The sequence below is a fragment of the Nyctereutes procyonoides genome, unplaced genomic scaffold (genome assembly GCF_905146905.1).
Source record: "Nyctereutes procyonoides isolate TBG_1078 unplaced genomic scaffold, NYPRO_anot_genome, whole genome shotgun sequence".
NCBI lineage: Eukaryota > Metazoa > Chordata > Mammalia > Carnivora > Canidae > Nyctereutes > Nyctereutes procyonoides.
Window position 1 is genome coordinate 7,363,884 of NW_026575036.1, and position 22,689 is coordinate 7,386,572.

A 22,689-nucleotide genomic window follows, 5' to 3' on the forward strand; every position below is an offset into this window, starting at 1 on the left:
TTTGCACTAGGCCAAGCGAAATAGAATATTATTCAGATTAAATGTCTTTGAGACATTATAAAAACTTCACTATTTTTGGGGAGATCTATTCTACTAAATTTGAAAATAGCCCTGAAAAAGGCAATTGGGGTGTTAAGATTGTCTATTATTTTACTCTGTCATTATTTTAAATATTTATATTCTATTGCTTTTCTATTAAGGATGGTCTTCATAAACTATGATATAAACAATCTGGCATCATATCCAGATCTGACATTTCAAGCAGTGGGAAAAAAAATGATATGACTTAGGTTAGTTTGAGACCTTGCATGGAGGCCACAGTTTCTGAGGGTTCTGAATTATTTAGCAAAGAAGTTGAGGTTTGAATTATTCTTTTCCTACCTTCTTTCATAAAAGGAGAGAGAGATGAAATGGGTGATGTTAACCAAAGAAAAAAATATGTTATCAGAGTTAGTCAATGCACTAGAACTTCGGGTACCACGAACCTGGAAAAAGAAGTGAGAGATAAGAAGGTCCTCAAACTGAAAGCTGGTGTGTGATATCCAAACTCCAGCAAGACAGAGGTTTTCCCCATCCGTGCATATGTAGAGCTTGGACACAGCCAACGTGAAAGAACCAATTTAAAAAGAAAATATCAAAAAAAAATTGGAGAAACAGAGTACTGCCCAAGAGTAAAAAGTAGATGCAAACTAGAATGAGTACAGTTCTTCCTTTACTTATGATGGGGTTACATCCTGATAAACCCATCACTAAGTAAAAATATCATAAGTCAAAAATGCATTTAATACATCTAGCCTACCAAACATCACAGCTTAGCATAGCCTATCTTAAACTTTAAACCTTAAACATACTCAGAACCATTAGCCTACAGTTGGGCAAAATCACCTAACACAAAGCTTATTTTAAAATAGAGTGTTGGGGCACCTGGGTAGTTCAGTTGGTTAAAGATCTGCCTTTGGCTCAGGTCATGATCTCAGGGTCCTGAGATCGAGCCCTACATCAGGCTCCCTGATCATCAGGGAGTCTGCTTCTCCCACTCCCTTTCCCCCTCACTATTGCTCTCTCTCTCTCTCTCTCTCTCTCTCTCTCTCTCTCTCTCTCTCTCAAATAAAATCTTAAAAACAAAATAAAATAGAGTGTTGAATATTTCATGCCATTTATTGAGTACTATAGTAAAAGTAAAAAACAGAATGGTTGTTCAGGTACAGAGTGGTGTCAGTATACTGGTTGTTTACCCTTGTGATCATGTGTCTGGCCAGGGACTGCTGCTGCTGATGCCCAGCATCACCAGAGAGGTTCATTCCACATATTGCTAGCCTGGGAAAAGATCCAAATTCAAAATTTGAAGTACAATTTCTACCAAATGTGTATCACTTTCATATCATCATAAAGTCAAAAAATCCTAACTGTAAGTCAGAAACCATCTGTAATTTTTACTAGCCTCAAAAAGCAGATCATCTTTGGTCCAGGTAATAGAGGGTAGGGCAAGGGTCTTTCCATTCACTTAGAAAGACAAAATGGCCCTTCCAAATATTGCTAGTATGAGGCTTAGAGGTAAAATCACTTAAAACTTAAGTAATGTTATTTGTTCTATCTTCACACACACATTATTTAGATTTGTAAAACAAGAATCTAATAATTATCAGCTCCAAACAAATAATTAATTTTGGGTAATTAAGCTTCTCAGAATCACATAAATGGGGTATCCCTAAAAAAAAAGTGGAAAATGTTGTTATGACTTCCATTTCTGAAACAAAGGCTGGCTGGATACCTGATCCATCACTCCAGCTGAAACAACTATAAATGCTGAATATAATTTACATGTTTTAATCTCATCTTAAAAGCATTGATGAGAAGAGGAGATGATAAGCAATTCCAAGGCCTAAATGTCGATGAAGGTAGGAACTAAGAGGGAAACCAAGCAAGGAGAATACTTTTGCCTGAGACTATTTCCTCAACCTAGAGAACCTGTGATTTTGTTCTTATTGCTTCCAGAGATATATGGTCCTAGACGGAGAGATAGAGCAGATGTGCTCACATATCCTCTTTCTTCATCTCGAATCCACAAGAACAAGGCTGTGCCTATTCCTACTCATAGTTTCTTTGAGGGCACATGTCTAGTTTTGGACAATGGAACTTCTGTACACCACTTCCAGGCCCAGCACTTAAGGTAATCCATAAGATCCTCAGCTTCCTTATCTAAAAGTGAAAGATTTCTTGAGAGACTGTGAAGGAAATAAACCCAGGAGAGACATCTAACTTATATTTAACTGTGATGTAAACAAAATAATACATTTTTATTTTTTGTAAGCCACTAGGATTTTGGCTGTAGTAGCTTGTGGTCATTATGTTGACAAATTCCATAGACTAAGAAGAAATTCTAAGCCCTATATATGTAAAAACAATGTCAACCCTCTCTACTGACCCAAACCTAAGAAACATTCACAAAGAACAGCATCTCAGTTTGACAGGAAAGGAGAGCAATGAGAATGAGCCTGAAAAGCTAGAAACACAAATGAGTGTACACATGGATCATCAGATCGTGTTCATATTTCGTGGATTGTGGAAACATCTTAGTTAAGAATTTAGTTTAAAATTATCTCAGGTTGCAGTATTCCCTGGAGACTGGCAAATGCAAACATGAATCCTTTCTGTGAAAATTCATGTTTACCTCAGGTATCAAGGAATTTCAATCACACACCAAAATCACTGGAAACAGGAACAAATGAGCAAAGCCAGCAGAAACAACAGCAGAAACAGGCATGAAAAGAGATATGGAAATTATCAGAAATATAATTCTATAATTACTGTGCTTAAAACATAAAGAACTAGTGACTAAGTATCTGTAAGAATCAGAAAACTATAATGAGGGTCCCACAGATTTGTAACGGGTGCCAACAGAACTTCTAATAATTCATAATAATTCATAATAATGAATTTCATAAAGATAATAGTACTTATTTTTTCATTGATAGTTCCTTGAAATTGAAAGGTTTCTTACAATCTAAGGCAATATTGACTCAGAGGACCATGGTTCTTGAAATGAAAACTCATTGGGATCCTGAAACTAATAAAAAAAAAAAGAGAGAGAGAGAGAGAGAAGAAAAAGAAACAAACTGCACTATAAAGAAGAAGGAAGAGGAGGAAAATTCATTGGGAAATTTTACAGCCAATCAAAGATTCACAATGAGAAAAATAAATTTAACATTTCTTGAAAATATTTTTAAAACATGGCAGGCAGAGAAGTACTTTCAGGATTGTGGGATAAGGACCTCTGAAAATCAGGTCCTCCATAAAAGAAAATATTGTCAAAGTCAACTTTTTCAGTATTCTGGAATTTAACCACTGGGTTGTAACAATCCATGGGTCATTTACTCAAGGCTGAATCACAGTAACAGTAGTGAGCCTTGTGATGTTTTAACTCTCTAGTCTCATCTGCACTGTAGCCATGCAAACCAAGAACCTCACAACTGTCATAGTGGTGAAACCAGGACCCTAGAGGCCCTGAGGGGAACAGAATAGGTTTGAAACCCCCCAAACACACCCATACTCAGAGAATTATCAGTATTTGTCAGTTCTCTGAAAAAGCTTCATTCTCAAATTTTGTCTCCATTTTACCTGAATCAGGACTTGATCTGTGCAAACGATCCTATCCTAGGGTGTTCCTTAAAAACAATCAGTGGTGGTTGCTTAACGTTACAGCTACATGGGGCTAACAAGAAGCTTACCAAAACATTAAAAAGAAGGACATGTCCATAAGGGGCATTGAATAGCTCTGACACATTCCAGAAAATCTAGAAGGCTACACACATGTTCAGAGCTTCCATCCCAGGAAGACCTGAAAAAGCCCCAATCTCTCACTCCTGACAGACTCTGAGGCTGTGTACAAACAAGAGAGAAGATTAAGGCAGAGTCATGAGTTTCCTGCTGTAGCATTGAAAATATGTGCTAACACACACACAAAGTCTATCAGAAAATACTAGGATACTTACTGGTTCAAGACATTTAAGGAAATAGGGCAGCCCTGGTGGCTCAGTGGTTTAGTGCCACCTTCAGCCCAGGGTGTGATCCTGGAGACCTGGGACTGAGTCCCATGTCAGGCTCCCTGCATGGAGCCTGCTTCTCCCTCTGCCTGTGTCTCTGCCTCTCTCTCTCCCTGTGTGTCTCTCATGAATAAATAAATAAAATCTTTAAAAATATATTTAAGGAAATATCTGTTGAATCATTATCTGACCAATAAATTAACTGAACAGAGATTTTAGTGGTTGCATACAACAAAGAATACAAAATTTATGAAATTAGTCCAGGAAAGTTATTAAACAAACAACTACAACAACAACATCAACAAGCAGCAACAGCTAACCCTAAGGAGGGAGAAAAGGAATAGTTTCTGAGTTAACACATTTGATTACTTTAAATATTCAGTTTTAAACAAAGAATTATGAGACATGCAAAAAAACAAGAAACTATGGCCTAGCTATAAGGGGGAAAAGTCAATAGAAATGGTCCCTGAGGGATCCCTGGGTGGCGCAGCGGTTTGGCGCCTGCCTTTGGCCCAGGGCGTGATCCTGGAGACCCCAGATCGAATCCCGCCGTCAGGCTCCCGGTGCATGGAGCCTGCTTCTCCCTCTGCCTGTGTCTCTGCCTCCCTTTCTCTCTCTGTGACTATCATAAATAAATAAAAATTAAAAAAAAAGAAATGGTCCCTGAGTATTCTCAGACACTGGATGTACCTGACAAAGACTTTACACCAACTATCATAAATATTTCCAAAGTCATGAAAGAACCATGTCTACAGAATTAAAGGGGGAATATGAAAACAATGTCTCACTAAAGAGAGAATATCAACAAAGAGACAAAATTATGAAAAAGAACCAAATAGAAATTCTGCAGTTGAAAAGAATAACTAAATTGAAAAAAAGAGCAAAGTGCCTGCTTCTTCCTCTCCCTCTACCTGCTCTCTCTCTCTGTCTCTCTCTCTCTCTCTTTTTCTCTCTCCCTGTCAGATAGATGGGTGAAATCTCAAAAAAAATGTTTAACTAATTAAAGTTCAATAAAATAGGAATTTATGGATATGTCCTTAACATAAACATGCCACACAGATTTCAAACCAGTAGTCTAACTTACTATCAGAACAACAACAAAAAACAAAAACAAAACAACAAGTTGATTAAACTGAAGGAAGAAAGATATTTTTTAAGAAGTTGGAAAGAAGGCAAATTAGAGAGACACAAAAGGGAAAATGAGATTTTAGAGATCAGAATAGATATATATAAAATGAAAAAAGATATTGGAAAAGAGAGAGACATACAAGTTTTATAGCATAAAGGGTGACTGCAGCTCAAGTAAATCTGACAAAGGAAGAGAAATGAAGTCTCAGAGAGTCATCTGGAATGACCCACCCCCATGTCCTCCACTGGAGACAGGGTTAAAGGTTCAGGAAGGCCATAGCAAGATCCACTGGGGGAATTACCTTTGAAGATTGGAAAAAGTATACAAAACTTGCTAAATAAAATTTTTGGACAGATTGAGGGGGGAGACCAAGACTAGAGTAAAATATTCAAAGAATTATTGGGTGAGTTTCAAAGTAAAACAAAGTTTATTGTAAGTGGACAGTGTAAAAGTATTTGCTATGCCCTGTAGGGACATGCCAAGAAATGCATGGAATTTGGGATTCTTAAGGAAAGACACAACTAAAATGAGGCAAGATTAAAGGGAGCCAGCCAGGTGAGATAACAATAGATCAAGTATAGGCCTGCATTAGATTTTTTGTTGATGGAAAAATACCTTGTATGTCAGATGAGCCAATTTTAAAAGGGGAAGATAGGTGAAGTTTCTTTCAATAGTTGATGCTTCTAGTAGATGGATTTCTTAATGACTCATTTCTCTTATAATGGGAGACCACACAAAAACTCTGGAAGAGTACATGAGAAAAAAATCAGTAAGGCTAGGAAGAAAGAAGACTTAAAAACAAAAATGGAAAAAAATTAAAAAATAAAAACAAAAATGGATTTTTTTTTAAATTTTCCACAGTAGAAAAGTAAAGGCTTTGAATTTAAAAGTAATTTAAAGGTGAGAGACTCAGCTGAGCCTTTCTGATAGGAGTAGATGAAGAGCAAAGGGGGGAGAAGTACTTGAGATATATCCCAAAATTGGGAAAATAAAGATATAAGAGTAAGAAATGTCATTCCAAGTCCTGAGACAAAGGCTGAGGAAAACATATCTTGAGGAGCACATGACAGAAGCATCCATCCATCTTACACTCCCAGAGTCAAAACCTTGGGATTCAACAAGGAGAAACTCAGTTCAGATTTGCTGAGGCTGATTCTCCAGTTGGAACATAAGTGGAGATAATGTGAAAATCTTCCAGAGTAAGCAGATTTCACAGGCACTTCCTTAGTAGGAGGAAGTTGAAGTGGCTTCTGTGGCATGACCTGAATTTGTGGGCTAACAAAAGAATAGTAGCTGCTGCCAAAGAATGCTACACTCGAAGGGTAAATGGAAATGAAGAAATTGAGGCAAAAACAGAGATCCACAAAAGACCTGGTAACTGGGTCTGCCATCATTGAAATGTCTGGATTCTAGTATCCACAGGTGGATTCCCCGCCCCCCATGCAAATACAAAGTACCATAATTATCTCTGGTGAATTCACATTCACAGATCACGGAATCCAAACAACTCACTTAGATGGACAGAGATTCTAATGAACATGAAATCAAAGTTTTCTTTCTTCAATCTATCTCCTTCACTCACCAGAGTTCCCATATTTGGAGTTTACCGAGTACTATGTTCTGGGAACATCATTTTTTTTCAGATAGGTCTTCTCGAGGAGTTTGGGAATATTATCTTTTTAAATTTGGTGGTGGGATAAGTGTGGGGGGCTGAAACTGTGATTGTGTTGAGTAGCCTGTTATTTAAAGATGAAGCATGTTTAACTTTCTCAGACCCCAAAAGAACCATGCCTATATCCATTAAAAATAATACCTATTGCAGCTTTTCTAGCAGTGATTTTCAGCATTGGCTGGTATTAAAATCAACTCTAAACCTTTAAAATCTGTGAATTCCATAGCGCAATGATTATCAGAGTGTGGTTCCCTAGACCATGACCAAAACCATCAACATCACCTGGAAACTTGCTAGAAATGCAAACTAGGAGGTAGGGTCCATCAATCTGTGTTTTATTGAACCTTCATGGGGATTCTAAGGCACAGAAAAGTTTGAGGACCATTGCCTTAGCTCATCTCAAGCAAATGAAATGAGAAACTCAAGGAGTCTGGACATAAGATTCAGAATCACTATATTAAAGAATCCATGAATCTATCTAGGCACTGGAGCGAGAGTCAGCTGGCTGAGACGGAGCAGAAAAGAGATTGGGAAATTAGAATTGAGGGGACCATTAGGACCATTGAATTATAATTTCTTTGGAGTTTCAAAGATCAAGAAAATTGGATTATGGAGGAGGGGCAAGATGGCGGAAGAGCAGGGTCCCCAAATCGCCTGTCCCCACCAAATTACCTAGATGACCTTTGAACCATCCTGAAAATTTACGAATTCGGCCTGAGATGTAAAGAGAGACCAGCTGGAACGCTACAGTGAGAAGAGTCCGCGCTTCTATCAAGGTAGGAAGACGGGGAAAAAGAAATAAAGGAACAAAAGGCCTCCGAGGGGGAGGGGCCCCGCGAGGAGCCGGGCTGAGGCCAGGGCGAGTGTCCCCAGGACAGGAGAGCCCCGTCCCGGAGGAGCAGGAGCTGCACCAACCTTCCCGGGGGAAAGGGGCCCGCAGGGAGTTGGAGCAGGACCCAGGAGGGCGGGGATGCCCTCGGGCTCCCGGGGACACTAACAGACACCTGCGCCCCGGGAGAGTGCGCCGAGCTCCCTAAGGGCTGCAGCGCGCACGGCGGGACCGACCGGAGCAGCTCGGAGGGGCTCGGGCGGCGGCTCCGGGGAGGGAGCTGCAGGGCGGGAGCGCGAATCCAACAGCGCAGGCCCCGGAGCACAGGGCGCCGGGACACAGCCCAGGATCCGGCCTCCCCCGGGACAGGCAGAGGCCGGGAGGGCCCGAGACAGCGAGGACGCTCCTGCCCCGAGCTGAGCAGATCAGCGGCCCCGCCCCGGAGCCTCCAGGCCCTGCGGACGGAGAGCCGAGAGCCCCGAGCCCCATAGTTCCTGCGGAGGCTGAATCCAGGCTTCCAGAGTTGCCATAGCAACTGCTGCTGTTCCTCCTGGGGCCCGGCGGGGTAAACAACCCCCGCTGAGCCCTGCAGCAGGCAGGGGCAGAGCAGCTCCCCCAAGTGCTAACACCTGAAAATCAACGCAACAGGCCCCTCCCCCAGAAGACCAGCTAGAGGGACCAGTGATACTCCCCCGTGTTCCAATACAACTTGTTTCTGGCCACTCTGCACTGAGCAAAATGACTAGAAGGAAAACCTCAACTCAAAAGAAAGAATCAGAAACAGCCCTCTCTCCCACAGAGTTACAAAATCTGGATTACACTTCAATGTCAGAAAGCCAATTCAGAAGCACTATTCTACAGCTCCTGGTGGCTCTAGAAAAAAGCATTAAGGCCTCACGAGACTTCATGACTGCAGAATTTAGATCCAATCAGGCAGAAATTAAAAATCAATTGAATGAGATGCAATCCAAACTAGAAGTCCTAACGACGAGGGTTAACGAGGTGGAAGAACGAGTGAGTGACATAGAAGACAAGTTAATGGCAAAGAGGGAAACTGAGGAAAAAAGAGATAAACAATTGAAGGACCATGAAGACAGATTAAGGCAAATAAACGACAGCCTGAGGAAGAAAAACCTACGTTTAATTGGGGTTCCCGAGGGCGCCGAAAGGGACAGAGGGCCAGAATATGTATTTGAACAAATCCTAGCTGAAAACTTTCCCAATCTGGGAAGGGAAACAGGCATTCAGATCCAGGAAATAGAGAGATCCCCCCCTAAAATCAATAAAAACCGTTCAACACCTCGACATCTAATAGTGAAGCTTGCAAATTCCAAAGATAAAGAGAAGATCCTTAAAGCAGCAAGAGACAAGAAGTCCCTGACTTTCATGGGGAGGAATATTAGGGTAACAGCAGACCTCTCCACAGAGACGTGGCAGGCCAGAAAGGGCTGGCAGGATATATTCAGGGTCCTAAATGAGAAGAACATGCAACCAAGAATACTTTATCCAGCAAGGCTCTCATTCAAAATGGAAGGAGAGATAAAGAGCTTCCAAGACAGGCAGGAACTGAAAGAATATGTGACCTCCAAACCAGCTCTGCAAGAAATTTTAAGGGGGACTCTTAAAACTCCCCTTTAAGAAGAAGTTCAAGTAACTCTGAACGTGAATGGGCTTAATGACCCCATCAAAAGGCGCAGGGTTTCAGACTGGATAAAAAAGCAGGACCCATCTATTTGTTGTCTACAAGAGACTCATTTTAGACAGAAGGACACCTACAACCTGAAAATAAAAGGTTGGAGAACCATTTACCATTCAAATGGTTCTCAAAATATACCCTAAAAACTATAGAACACTTCTGAAAGAAATTGAGGAAGACACAAAGAGATGGAAAAATATTCCATGCTCATGGATTGGCAGAATTAATATTGTGAAAATGTCAATGTTACCCAGGGCAATTTACACGTATAATGCAATCCCTATCAAAATACCATGGACTTTCTTCAGAGACTTAGAACAAATTATTTTAAGATTTGTGTGGAATCAGAAAAGACCCCGAACAGCCAGGGGAATTTTAAAAAAGAAAACCATATCTGGGGGCATCACAATGCCAGATTTCAGGTTGTACTACAAAGCTGTGTTCATCAAGACAGTGTGGTACTGGCACAAAAACAGACATATAGATCAATGGAACAGAACAGAGAACCCAGAAGTGGACCCTGAACTTTATGGTCAACTAATATACGATAAAGGAGGAAAGACGATCCACTGGAAGAAAGACAGTCTCTTCAATAAATGGTGCTGGGAAAATTGGACATCCACATGCAGAAGAATGAAACTGGACCACTCTCTTGCACCATACACAAAGATAAACTCAAAATAGATGAAAGATCTAAATGTGAGACAAGATTCCATCAAAATCCCAGAGGAGAACTCAGGCAACACCCTTTTTGAACTTGGCCACAGTAACCGGAGAAGGACAGTGTATGTTCTCATTCATTTGGGGAATATGAATAATAGTGAAAGGGAATATAAGGGAAGGGAGAAGAAATGTGTGAGAAATATCAGAAAGGGAGACAGAACATAAAGACTTCTAACTCTGGGAAACGAACTAGGGGTGGTGGAGGGGGAGGAGGGCGGGGGGTGGGGGTGAATGGGTGACGGGCACTGAGGGGTACACTTGACGGGATGAGCACTGGGTGTTATTCTGTATGTTGGTAAATTGAACACCAATAAAAATTAATTTATAAAAAAAAAAAAATTATAAAAAAAAAAAAAAAGAAAATTGGATTATGATTTTTTTTTGTATTTATAATGGACAAAAGCAAAATAATTTGGTTTCAGATTTTAAATCCTGTGGACTTTAGCTAGTTTGTAATAATTAAAAGAACTTGAAAGTTGTAAAGCACACATAGAACAGTGTACTTGATCTGCATATTCCTCAGATTAAACAATTATTAACATTTTTCCATATTTGTTTCAACTACTCTTTTTCTTTTCTTCCTGTCTTCCTTTTTTTTTTAAATGTTTGATTGTTTTTGTTTGGTTTTGGTTTTAGTGTGTTTTTTTGAGGAGTGGTACTACAGTATATTTTAGAAAATCCTTGGTATTATTTATTTATGCTACATAGGTACTTTCCATAAGTTCCACTAAAATATAGGGATCTATTCTTTTTTTATTTATTTTATTTATTTTTATTTTTTTATTTATGATAGTTACACACAGAGAGAGAGAGAGAGAGGCAGAGACACAGGCAGAGGGAGAAGCAGGCTCCATGCACCGGGAGCCCGACTGTGGGATTCGATCCCGGGTCTCCAGGATCGCGCCCTGGGCCAAAGGCAGGCGCCAAACCGCCGCGCCACCCAGGGATCCCTATAGGGATCTATTCTTACATAACTGTAATTCTATTTTCTTTTGTAACAAAATTAGTAATTTTGTGGTATCATCTAATACCTTGTTTATATTAATATTTCAACTGTCTTAAAAATACCTTTGCAGATTCATTTGAAACAGGAACCAAACAAGGTCCACACATTCTATTTGACTGCTATGTTACATTTTTTAAGGCTCTGTTAATTTAGAAGTCACTTCTTCCCTTCATATTCATGCCACTGACTTGTGAATAAAATAGGATGGTTCTTCTGTAGAGTGCCCCCATTCAGGGTTTGTTTGATTGCTTCCTCTTGGTGCTACTTAAATTTTCCCCTTCCCCTCCATCTCCTATTAAACTGGAAATTGGGTATTAGAAGACTAGATTCAGGTTCAAGCTTTTTTGTGAGACTACTTCATGTGTTGTTCTGTGTATTTCATAAAGTCTGGTTGTTAGGCTGTGTCGATGTTAAAATTAACAAGTACATTCAGACAGTGGCTGATGATCCTTCTATTATAATTATCAACTTTTCAAGATTTTGACATTCATTCACTGTTTGAATCAATTACTGCTTTGAAAGTCGCAAAATGATGCATTTATAATGCTACCATCTTACCTATATTTTCATTTAGAATTCTATAAAACCAATTTACTCTCATCAACTAAGGGTCTCTAGTTAACTTGAAATAATGTACAGAACAAGATGAATAAATGTTCAGCTCTTTCTCTCTTTGATAACATTTACCAAAAATTTAAGGAATGCATCCTCCACTCAGCAATTATGGTTCTAGAAATGTTTCCTACTGGGATGTCTGGGTGGTTCAGTCAGTTAAGTGTCCGACTCTTGATCTCAGCTCAGGTCTTGATCTCAAGGTAGTGAGTTCAACTTTAAGTTTCTTTAAAAAAGAAACAAAATAACCAATATTGGTGCAGAGAATAAGCGAGTTCAGCAAGTTTGCTCAATACAAGATTAACAAAAAAATAACAACAACAACAAAAAACAAGATTAACATGTAAAAATCAACAACATTCCTCTATAGAGCACCAATCAACTATAAAATGTACTAGGAAATAGGATACTTTGAACAATAGCAATAAAACTATAAATGTCTAGGAAATAATCTAACACATAATACATAGAATTTCATAAAAATACCGAGTAAAGAGCTATGAACAAAGAATAAAGATACTGACAAATATCAGTGAAGTCCGAAGTCAACATTTGGATGATGACATAAGTCTGGACTATTGCTAACCAAAAGCTTCAGTTTCAGCCACAATCAAATTCTAGCTGCTGCCCCATGTTCTGGGACAATGAATAGAGAAGGAGAATAAATTCCAGGTAGCAAAGACTCTTCATATATCTGTTCTCAGCTGGTTGAAGAAGGCTTTGTGTTCAAAATCTTGGCTCATCCATGGAATGCCCATCTGCATTGTATGCCATATGATGGATTTTGTGCTACAAGAGGCAAGTTTCACAAGTCATTAATTATACCAGATGGTGGTGAAAGACTTAATAGACAACATAAATCTGCTGGAGAAATAAACATCAACAAATCACTTCAGGAAATAGCATCCATCCATATATCATTACAGACAGTCACTAGTTTTGCCACAGTAGGTATCAGACATCAAAGTTGGTTGGATAGTCATAAATTAAGTCATCCAGAAATCCAGATAGGAAATTCTTATTTTTACAAAATACAAAATCCCAGAAGATCAATTCTAGTAGAAAAAAAAACATGTCTCTATATTCAGACAGAAATATAACTCAGTGTGATGCAGTCATAGTGCAGTCTGCTTGAAATGCTGTGATAATAGAAAATTGATTAAGAACATACTTGTTACAGGGTCAGGAACCTATTATCTGTGCCAAGGTTGCTCTTTTGAATAGAAAATAGTGCCAGTAATGAGGTCAAAGTTGTATGTTTAATCCCCTGATTGGCCAGTTTTTGTTGTTGTTGTTGTTTTTATGTTATATTGTACAATTTACCCTTGGTAGAATAAAAAGGGGGTGGGTGGAAGTGGAATATATGAACTTATATCTATTACTGGAAAGCTATTCAAATGGCTTATTCTGCTGGTGGCAGATCAGTAGTACCATCTTTAAAACGAAAGAGAGCCCCCCATTATGAACACAAATGATACTCCTATCAGTGGTGGAAAATGTTAAATATTATTTCAAGTAATGTAATCCATTGTTTCACTCTTGATATGAGATAAAATTCTTTTATACCATATGGGACCTAGTAACAACTAACTCACACTATTTCCCACAGAAAAATGTGTCTTCTTTTGAATTTTCCTAGTTCAGCATTAAATATTAAACAAACTCACCATAGTTGCTCACGAGAAGAAATACATTCTAAAGTTCTTGCTAGCTACTCTGGATATTGCAAAACATCGTCCTGCTAGTTCTTTTCACAATACCCATTATTATAATATTTTTAGCACTTGAGTTTTCCATTGTGAGTAAAAGAAATAGCTATTAAAAATTTAATAATGATGGGACACCTGAGTGGCTCAGCAGTTGAGCATCTGCCTTCAGCTCAGGATGTGAACCCAGGTTTAGGGATCAAGTCCTACATTGGGCTCCCTGCAAGGAGCCTGCTTCTCCCTCTCCTCTGTCTCTGCCTCTCTCTCTCTCTCTCTCTCTCTCTCTCTCTTTGTCTCTCATGAATAAATAAATAAAATATTTTAAAAAAATAAAATAAAACTTAATGGCAACAGTATAATTATTACTACTAATACATAAACACTAGTGTAACAAAAGTAATAATCTTTATTTATTATGCTTAGTGATGGATCATTAATTGGGACACCCTGAAAATTTTTGCAAATTTGTCAGAATTGCCACTGATCATATTTTCCAAATATGTATGTTTAGATAAAAAAATTAACACTGAGTCTAATAAAATTGAAACCTTGATACTTGAATTCTAGTCATAATTTTTGAGGGAAAAAAGTTACCTTAGAAAAAATGGATACTTTCTTCGGTCTAAAAACCTAGCCCCTAGGTGTTTATCAGCTGTAGATAGAGAAAATGAAGCATGAGGCAGAAGAAAAGAAGGAATCACCACTCAATTTCCGGGAAGAGCAAGGAAGGTTCTTCCCTGATGAGTCTATGTATAGGGTAGGATAGGCTAATTACTACAGCAACCCAAGAACTCAGTGGCTTAACCTACTAAAGATATATTTCCTGCCCAATTCTTCAGAGGCCCTGGGTATCACTGCAAGTTTTATTAGTCACGTTGAGACCCCAACCATTCTTTACTAGGGCCATTCTCAGAGTTACACTTGCTAGGAGCAATCTTGAAAAATGAAATAATGTCTTCCCCATGGCAAAGTGCAATCTTGCTTCTGCTTAAAGCAGTATATTCCTCAAGCTCAATAGTCCTCTTCTGTAATGTAGTCCACTGCATGTGTAGACATGTCTCATGTATCCTGTGCTGCCTGAATGGGACTTGGGAGACAAGAATAGATACAAGCCAATATGAAGCACTGGCTACTACTTTTGCTAGGAATAACAAAGTCCTTCGTTTCTGACTCAGGAGTTTAAGGTGTTCTTCCAGGATCCAAGAAACAGGAACAGGTTAACTTGCTATCTTGCAAGGAGGGTAAAATCCCAGACCTATCACAATTCTTGATGGGTGGAGATTGGGGCTCTGTTCTACAGAGTCATGCAAGGGATCCAGGCATATTCCATCCAGTGGTTCTTCCAGCCAGAATCCTCACCTAGATCTAGCTGACAGGTGAGAGAAGGACCAACATAGACTGCATAGTAAGTTCTAGAGACCTGGCCTGGAAGTGGCCCAAATTAATTCCATCCACATTCCTTGGACTAACATATAGTCATATGACCTCACCTTACTACTGGGGTGGCTGAGATGCAATTTAATTGTAATTTAACTGTGTGCCCAGGAGACAAAAGGAAATACACTTACTTGGTGGAGGATACAGCCATGTCCTTGTCACAGGCCATCGTGTTCATGTGATCATGGAAAATATGAAATTGTTTTTGGAACCAGAATATTCTCAATGTGAGCTAGTGCTTGTACAAAATAAAATTAACAAATACATCTAAATGTTTTTTTTTGTGGAGGAATTAGTATTTCTACGATATTGTGAGATGAGGAAAAAGATAAAAAGGGAGATGTAGCATTCTCTATTTTTCCAGAAAATAAAGGGGGCCTTCTCATCTTGATCTGAGGCCCTTATCCTGTAAAGGCTAAGCAAAAGAGGAATTTGCCAATTAAAAGTAACTTAGGCTTCATTATTTTTTAAAAGCCTATTTGGGTTTAGTGTCATTTATTTCAGGTAATTGCTCAGTCTTCAGTGTCTCCACTCTCAGAGGTATTTGAGTGTAGAGAGAAGGATCCTGGCATCTGGAGCTCTGGGGGAAGGTCCAGCGTTGTGCTCCTGTCCATCCCTGAACTTTGCCGGGCCATTTCTCATCCTGCCTGGACACTGGGCACTTCCTGGTAGTGCTGCAGAAATCCACAGGAACAGAAACTTGTAGGTTTTTTTTCTCTGTCCTGACCAGATCCTTGTGCTGTTTCCTCCACAATCTGAACTTGGCCTTGGTAGGATAGAAGAGGAGCTGACCCTTCCTCTCCTCTGTTGGGAGCATCTCCTCAACCATTCCAACCTGTCACCTGGGATGTACTTTGTCGGTTGTTCTCCTTTTTGAAGGGACTTGAAATTCCAGCCTATGCCCAAGGAAGTGAGGAGAAAGTCCATCTGCTCCCTGAACCTTATCTGATTATTTTTAGTACTCCACCCTAGAACTTGACCTGGAACAGGGAGAAAGAACTTATAGATGTGATCACATACCCTGCTTTTGTCTTCTCCATTACTTCTTTTCCTGGAGATCTCCCTCCTTCCTTCCTTACACCAACAGCAGCCTGTCCATATCACAGACTTTATTCTTCCTCTTTCTGCACTCCCTAGACTTCAAGGAGTTGGGAAATGTAGAAATCTTCTTCTCTCTCAACAAACCTTGCCTCTCAGTAGCCTGCTTTTACAAGAGCCTTAAATGCATCCATGGAAGAAACAGCGTGTTCTCTGAAGCCCGAAGCCCACTGATTCATTAAGCGGGAATTCCCAGAACACCATAATTTAAAGGGAAAGAAAATACATTATTTCACTGTTTCAAACATGTATCTGTTACACTCTCATTCCTTTTTTTTAAGATTTTATTTATTTATTCATGAGAGACAAACACAGAGAAAGGCAGAGACACAGGCAGAGGGAGAAGCAGGCTCCATGCAGGGAGCCCAACGTGGGACTCAATCCCGGGTCTCCAGGATCACACCTTGGGCTAAACCGCTGAGCCACCGGGGCTGCCCTGTTATACTCTCATTCTTGAAGGAAAATTGCTAAAAAATATTGATAATGTTTCTTGCCACTCATTCCTCCACACTTGTAACAAATATCAACTGGTGGTCTTTGAGGATATCATAACTTTCCTCTCTAGGACAATGTTAAAATCTTGCATGACTTTCACATCCAATATTACACAATCAGATTCCACGAATCACTTCTCTGGCTCTTTTTTTCAGATGAGTGTTGAGTAGTATCCATTGTCTTAGAGCCACATTGGGAATTTTAATGTGGCTATTTTATGTTTTTTTAAAAAAGAAAACCTTATCTTATTCAAATTTTAATTTGTTCATGTCAGTATTGCAATTAAAAGGGCAAGTTTTCTTGATTGTCAGTATAATTTTTCAATGGGATTTCTTTTTTTAAGATTTTATTTATTTATTCATGAGAGACACAGAAAGAGAGGCAGAGACACAGGCAGAGGGAGAAGTAGGCTCTCTGCAATGAACCCGATGCAGGACTTGATCCTAGGACCCCCGGATCATGCCCTGAGCCAAGGCAGACAACCACTGAGCCACCCAGATGCTCCCAATGGGATTTCTGAAACAAGGCTCCTCTTTGTGTTCGAAGTCTGGCCCCTAATATCAGAAAAACTAAAAACTGTTTCAAGTGGAAATTTTGGAAATGTCATCAAAGAGCTTTGCTATTCTAAACATTCTTCATGAAGAATTGCTCTATATCAGAACGCAGCAGGGTAGTGACACTGAGTACATGACTGCATTGAAGTGGATCTCTAAAGATTTCATTTATTTATTTATTTATGAGAGAGAGAGAGACAGAGACAGAGAGATAGAGAGAGACAGAGACACAGGCAGAGGGAGAAGCAAGCCCCATGCCAGGAGCCCAATCCGGGACTTGATCCCGGGACTCCAGGATCACACCCTGGACCAAAGGAAGATGCTAAACCGCTGAGCCACCCAGGGATCCCAAAGTGGATCTCTAAATTCAGATCCCTGTCTTGGGGGAGAACAGATTGGGGCACTGGCATTTGGGCAACATCAGGTCCAAACCCAGGTGTGAGGAGAAAGGAGGAGATGAGTAGTTATAGATTCAAAAGCCTATTCTGGTTATACCTCTGTCAGATGGGCATTTGCTTAGCCACAAACACTGAGGATGTACTTACACATCATGAAAACATTTTCAGACAATTACTTAATATCAGTGTTCTGAGACTTCAATTTGTCTTTTTAAAAACAGAATAAGCTGCTTTGTGAGTAGTAAGTTTCTTTTCACAGGATCTACTCCAACAGAGGCTGTTGAGGTTTATCCTTGAAATATGAAAATAAACTCCTTGTTAATTTACATTTGATAAGATCTACAGCCCTGTGGAATCTCAATCCAAAAGAGCAAAGAGACAAAGCCAGTCCTTTGAATTTGGGGATGAAAACTCATGTCGTTAAAAAAAAAGTTTTGCTTTTAAGAATGGAAATATATTCAATAATTATTTCTATAACCTCAACAGCACAAGTATCAAACACCTCAACCTCCACCAGGAATATCAGCAAGACATTACTTTATATGGAGCCAGTTAAGGGTGATTAGATTTTTTTCCACATCTGCTGAGCATTCATAGTAATTTCTATTTTAGCAGCTTCCAGTGATCTAAAGTGGAATAGAAGCCACTGTGCATCTTTTGAAAAAATTATAAATATCCAAAATGTTGCTGACTCAGGAGAATTGCAGATGCCCTCAAAACCTTGTACTGTTGCATGTCCCCCTCCCAGCTCCTGGGCCAGCCACCCGCTTCCTCTCTCACTACCTTGATGCCTTGCATTAACATCAGTCATTTCTTGTCTTGTTGTCTTGTGGTTTATAGCAGGGTATCCCTGGGGAGAAGCACTTGTTTGTTCTAGAATATCACTTGCCTTTTTTGTCTTTTTCTTGTGACAGAAGAGGAAGCAATATAAAAGGATATTAAAATTAAAAACAGAAGCAGCTGTTGGTCACTCGTGTTGGTAAAATGGAGCCACAGAGCTCTGTCCAGGCTTTATTGCAACAAACTCAGTTTAAATTGAAATGATAGTTTTTCTACTACTAGCTGTGTGACTTTGCGGAAAATAATTTTCTCTGTGCTTCACAGAAAACATGAAACAAAAAAAGTGAGGAGCGTATAATCCTTCCCTCACAAGACTGTTGTGAGGATTAAAAATTTGGTAGATGTAAAGCGTTCAGAGTAGCGTTTGTATATAACAAGCATAATATAAATTTCAGCTGTATTTGCTGTGGTTTGTTCAGGTGGAAATAAAGGACAACAAACACGGAGCTGATGTCCTATCTTCTATTATGATTTTAGTGTATTTCTTCTGAGTTACTTTTCAGGAAAACTACTGATTCACTCAATTCATCGCAAGGCACTCAGGTCCCCTTTCCGATGATTGCATTTTCTTATAGCTACCCATCAGCAAATTGAGGCAACTATTACATGGCTCCTTAGCTTTCTTCACACTTGACAGTTTGACATCCCTAAAAGCCATCTATTTTCATAGTAAATGGAGGATTATAAAGTTAATACGCTAAGGTTAAATACAGCTCACAAATTTAACACCAATAACACTGTAGAAGCCAGGAACTATCCAAATTAGAGAGTCAATAAATAATAACCAAGAGTCAATGCTAATAGAATTAAACTGACAACTCCAAGAAACCATAAAAATGTACCTTTTCTCTGTCCAAACTACATGAAGCAACTATATTCTGAGAAATACTTAAATTTTCGTGCAACTGAGAAGTGAATCTGTGAAATATGATAATGCCCAATTAGGCAGAATTTTTTTAAAACTGGCCATTTAAAGTTCCCTAATTCTTTTCTCTTTAGATAAACGCACGTTTTCAATTTGGTCAGCATTTTCATTATTCAAGAAAGAGACCTGAAGGCTCCATGACTCACAGGTTTTCACAGGAATGCTGAGTGGCAATAACAGAAGTAATAGCAGCTGAAAAATGAGTCTCCCAATGGATTGTCAGAGTCTTTGGTTCCTTCTTCCTCTGGGCCCTAGACAGAGGTGTGGCCCCTCTGCACTATGTAAACCTCCAGGTTCTTACACATTTGATTAGAGGACATTAGAACTTGAGTAAATGAGGTCTGAGCAATTACTATGAATATTAAAGGATGTAAGGTTTTTGAGAAAGTGATGCCATACAAGCCCAGAGAAGACAGGGGTCCATGCAGAGCAGAGTGGTAAACAGTGTCCAGAGCTGCCGAGACTGGAACAGAATTGCTCAACATGAGCAATTTTTTTTAAAGATTTTATTTATTTATTTATTTATTTATTTATTTATTTATTTATTTATTTATTTATTTATTTATGAGAGACACACAGAGAGAGGCAGAGACATAGGCAGAGGGAGAAGCAGGCTCCCTGTGGGGACCCCAATGAGGGACTCCATCCCAGGACCCTAGGATCATGACTTGAGCCAAAGACAGATGCTCAAACACTGAACCACCCAGATGCTCTGCTCAACATGCTTTTTAGTCAGCTCCTGGATCTATAGTTTAGGTCATCAACCTTGTAAGCACAGCTTCAGTAGAAAGGTAGAGGTAGAAGTCAGATCTCCATGGATGGAAGAATGAATTGCAAGTGAGGAGGTAAAGAGGACTACTTTCTCAAGAATTTTGTTTGAAGAAGGGAGGGCCAGTAGCCAAGGGCCAGCATAGGGAAGAGTGGGAACAAATTTATGTCAAGATCAAGATAGGAAAGTTGAAAAATAAAAGAGATGAACTAGAATTGGGAGGAATTCCAGGAGGAAACTCATGAATGAGATTTACAACTGAACAAAGAGACTGTCTAGGGAAAGGAGGAGGGCATCCCCATCATCCGGCAAAGTGGGGGAGTAAATAAAGTTTGAAATAGCTACTGAGAGGAAGGAGAGAGGGAGCCCGCCAGAGACAGGATGAAGTCTACTATATATTGTTTGCCATCCAACTGAGATCATTATAGCATCAATTTTCAAGAAAAGGGTAGATGGCTAGCCTTGGCCAGGGCTGGGATCTTGTCAGCTGGTGTGGCAAGAAAAAAGATTTCAAATTTTCCTAGCTAGGTCACACAATCATGCAATTCCTAGAAATATATCAGTTTTCTGTATGTGTGTGTACATGTATACTTATGTGTAGATCTCCTAGTAGTTCTGTTTCTCTGGCAGGTCCCTGACTGATAGACATTAGTGGTTTATTCAAGGGCACAACTGCTGGTTAGCGGTAGAGCCACTCTCCTGACCTGGGCAGTCTGAGCTTTGAACCAATGTTCTTAACCCACCACCCTACTCTGCCTCCTTGTAATTTCTAGTCATTAGTGGTCTAACTGAATATTCCGAGCTTGATCCTGAGGAATAAAACAAAGAAAAAGAAAAACAAAACATACATAAATGAAGAGGGATACAATATAAATGAATTCACTGAGTGAAGGGACATGCAGAGCAAGGAGAATAGTACTAGATCCTGGAGGGGAGATTTTGGGTTATGCTGGGAAATGAAAATGAAGTATATGCATTTGCTTAAGAAGAGAAGAGCATTCCAAGTGTATAATCCACAGAGAAGCCCAAAGCAAATCACATAGAGCATGGCTATGGCAAGCTTCCAAAATGAAAGTTAATGAGAAAAGAGCATGAAACCTATATTACTTATCAATTGCTGCATAACAAACTGAGGTCTGGAATCCAGTGAAAACTGACTCTCACACAAGTCTAGCAGTAATGCTGGCTGTCTGGTGATGACCGCTTTATGTGGTCTCTTCATATTAGCCATTTTAGCTTCTTTTTTTTTTAGATTTTATTTATTTATTCATGAGACACACACACACACACAGAGAGAGAGAGAGAGAGAGAGAGAGAGAGAGGCAGAGGGAGAAGCAGGCTCCATGCAGGGAGCCCAATGTGGGACTCAATCCCGGGTCTCCAGGATCAGGCCCTGGGCTGAAGGTAGCGCTAAACTGCTGAGCCACCTGGGCTGCCCCCATTTGAGCTTCTTTAAAATATGGTGGCTAGATTCCAAGACTGAGTATTGACAGTGAGAGAGGGAAGAGAAAGAGAGAGAGAAAGAGAGAGAGAGAGAACTGACTATATTACCTTCTTATGATGAAGCCTCAGAAGTTGGGTAATATCTCCTGTATTCTTTATTCAATTTATTCTATTTCCAATTTCAAGTGGAAATCAACTAAATCACCTCTTGGTGGGAAAAGGCAAGGTCCCCCCGGAGAGCATGTGGAACTCAAAACATTCCAATGTCAAATTTGGAAACTACAATGTGCCACACAATAACTTACAGCAGATTAGTCCCATTGTGAGCTGGACCATCAAGTCTTTTAAATGCTTACTGATAGGGGATCCCTGGGTGGTGCAGCAGTTTGGCGCCTGCCTTTGGCCCAGGGCCTGATCCTGGAGACCTGGGATCAAATCCCACGTTGGGCTCCTGGTGCATGGAGCCTGCTTCTCCCTCTGCCTGTGTCTCTGCCTCTCTCTCTGTGTGTGACTATCATAAATAAAAAATAAAAAATTATAAATGCTTACTGATAAAAACTTTGTGGGGCGGGGAGGAAGAAGGCTATATCACCCTCCTGTTTCTTTATAGTCCCTTCATTCAATATCCTTCAAAAAGTGGTCTAGCTTTTAAACCAGATCATTTTATTTCACACCTGAATCTCAGAAACCTGTAACACATAGGCACTTTCTCTTTGAGTTTTGTCATCACAAGTGAGGGAGGGAAAGCTCGGAGCTAGGCAAGTGAGCACAGCTAGTGTGGTCAACACCCAGCTCATGCTGTAGGCTGAACTTGGAGCTAGGATGAAGCAGGTAAGGTAGTTCTCACTCGACCTAGAAAATGACTTCCATTTATGGCAGAAGCATAAACAGAATCTGAACATGTATGTTAATTCTTCTTCCTATGGAGGGCACATGAGCCTGGGTTTTCTATTCTCATTAAGTGGTGCCATGATGGAAAGTTCTATCATCACCTTCAAACAAGAGAGGCTTAGAGACACAACAGACTTCTCTCTTTTTTTTTTAAGATTTTATTTATTTATTCATTTATTTATTCAGAGAGAGAGGCAAAGACACAGGCAGAGGGAGAAGCAGGGTCCATGCAGGGAGCCTGACGTGGGACTCGACCCCAGGTCTCCAGGATCCCGTCCTGGGCCGAAGACGGCACTAAACCGCTGAGCCACCCAGGCTGCCTGCAACAGGCTTTTCAATCTAAGGACGAGTGACTTTTTGCTCTGGTCTGAGGTTGTTGTCAGTGCTACACAAGATTTCTAAATGCATTTTCTTCATCTTACA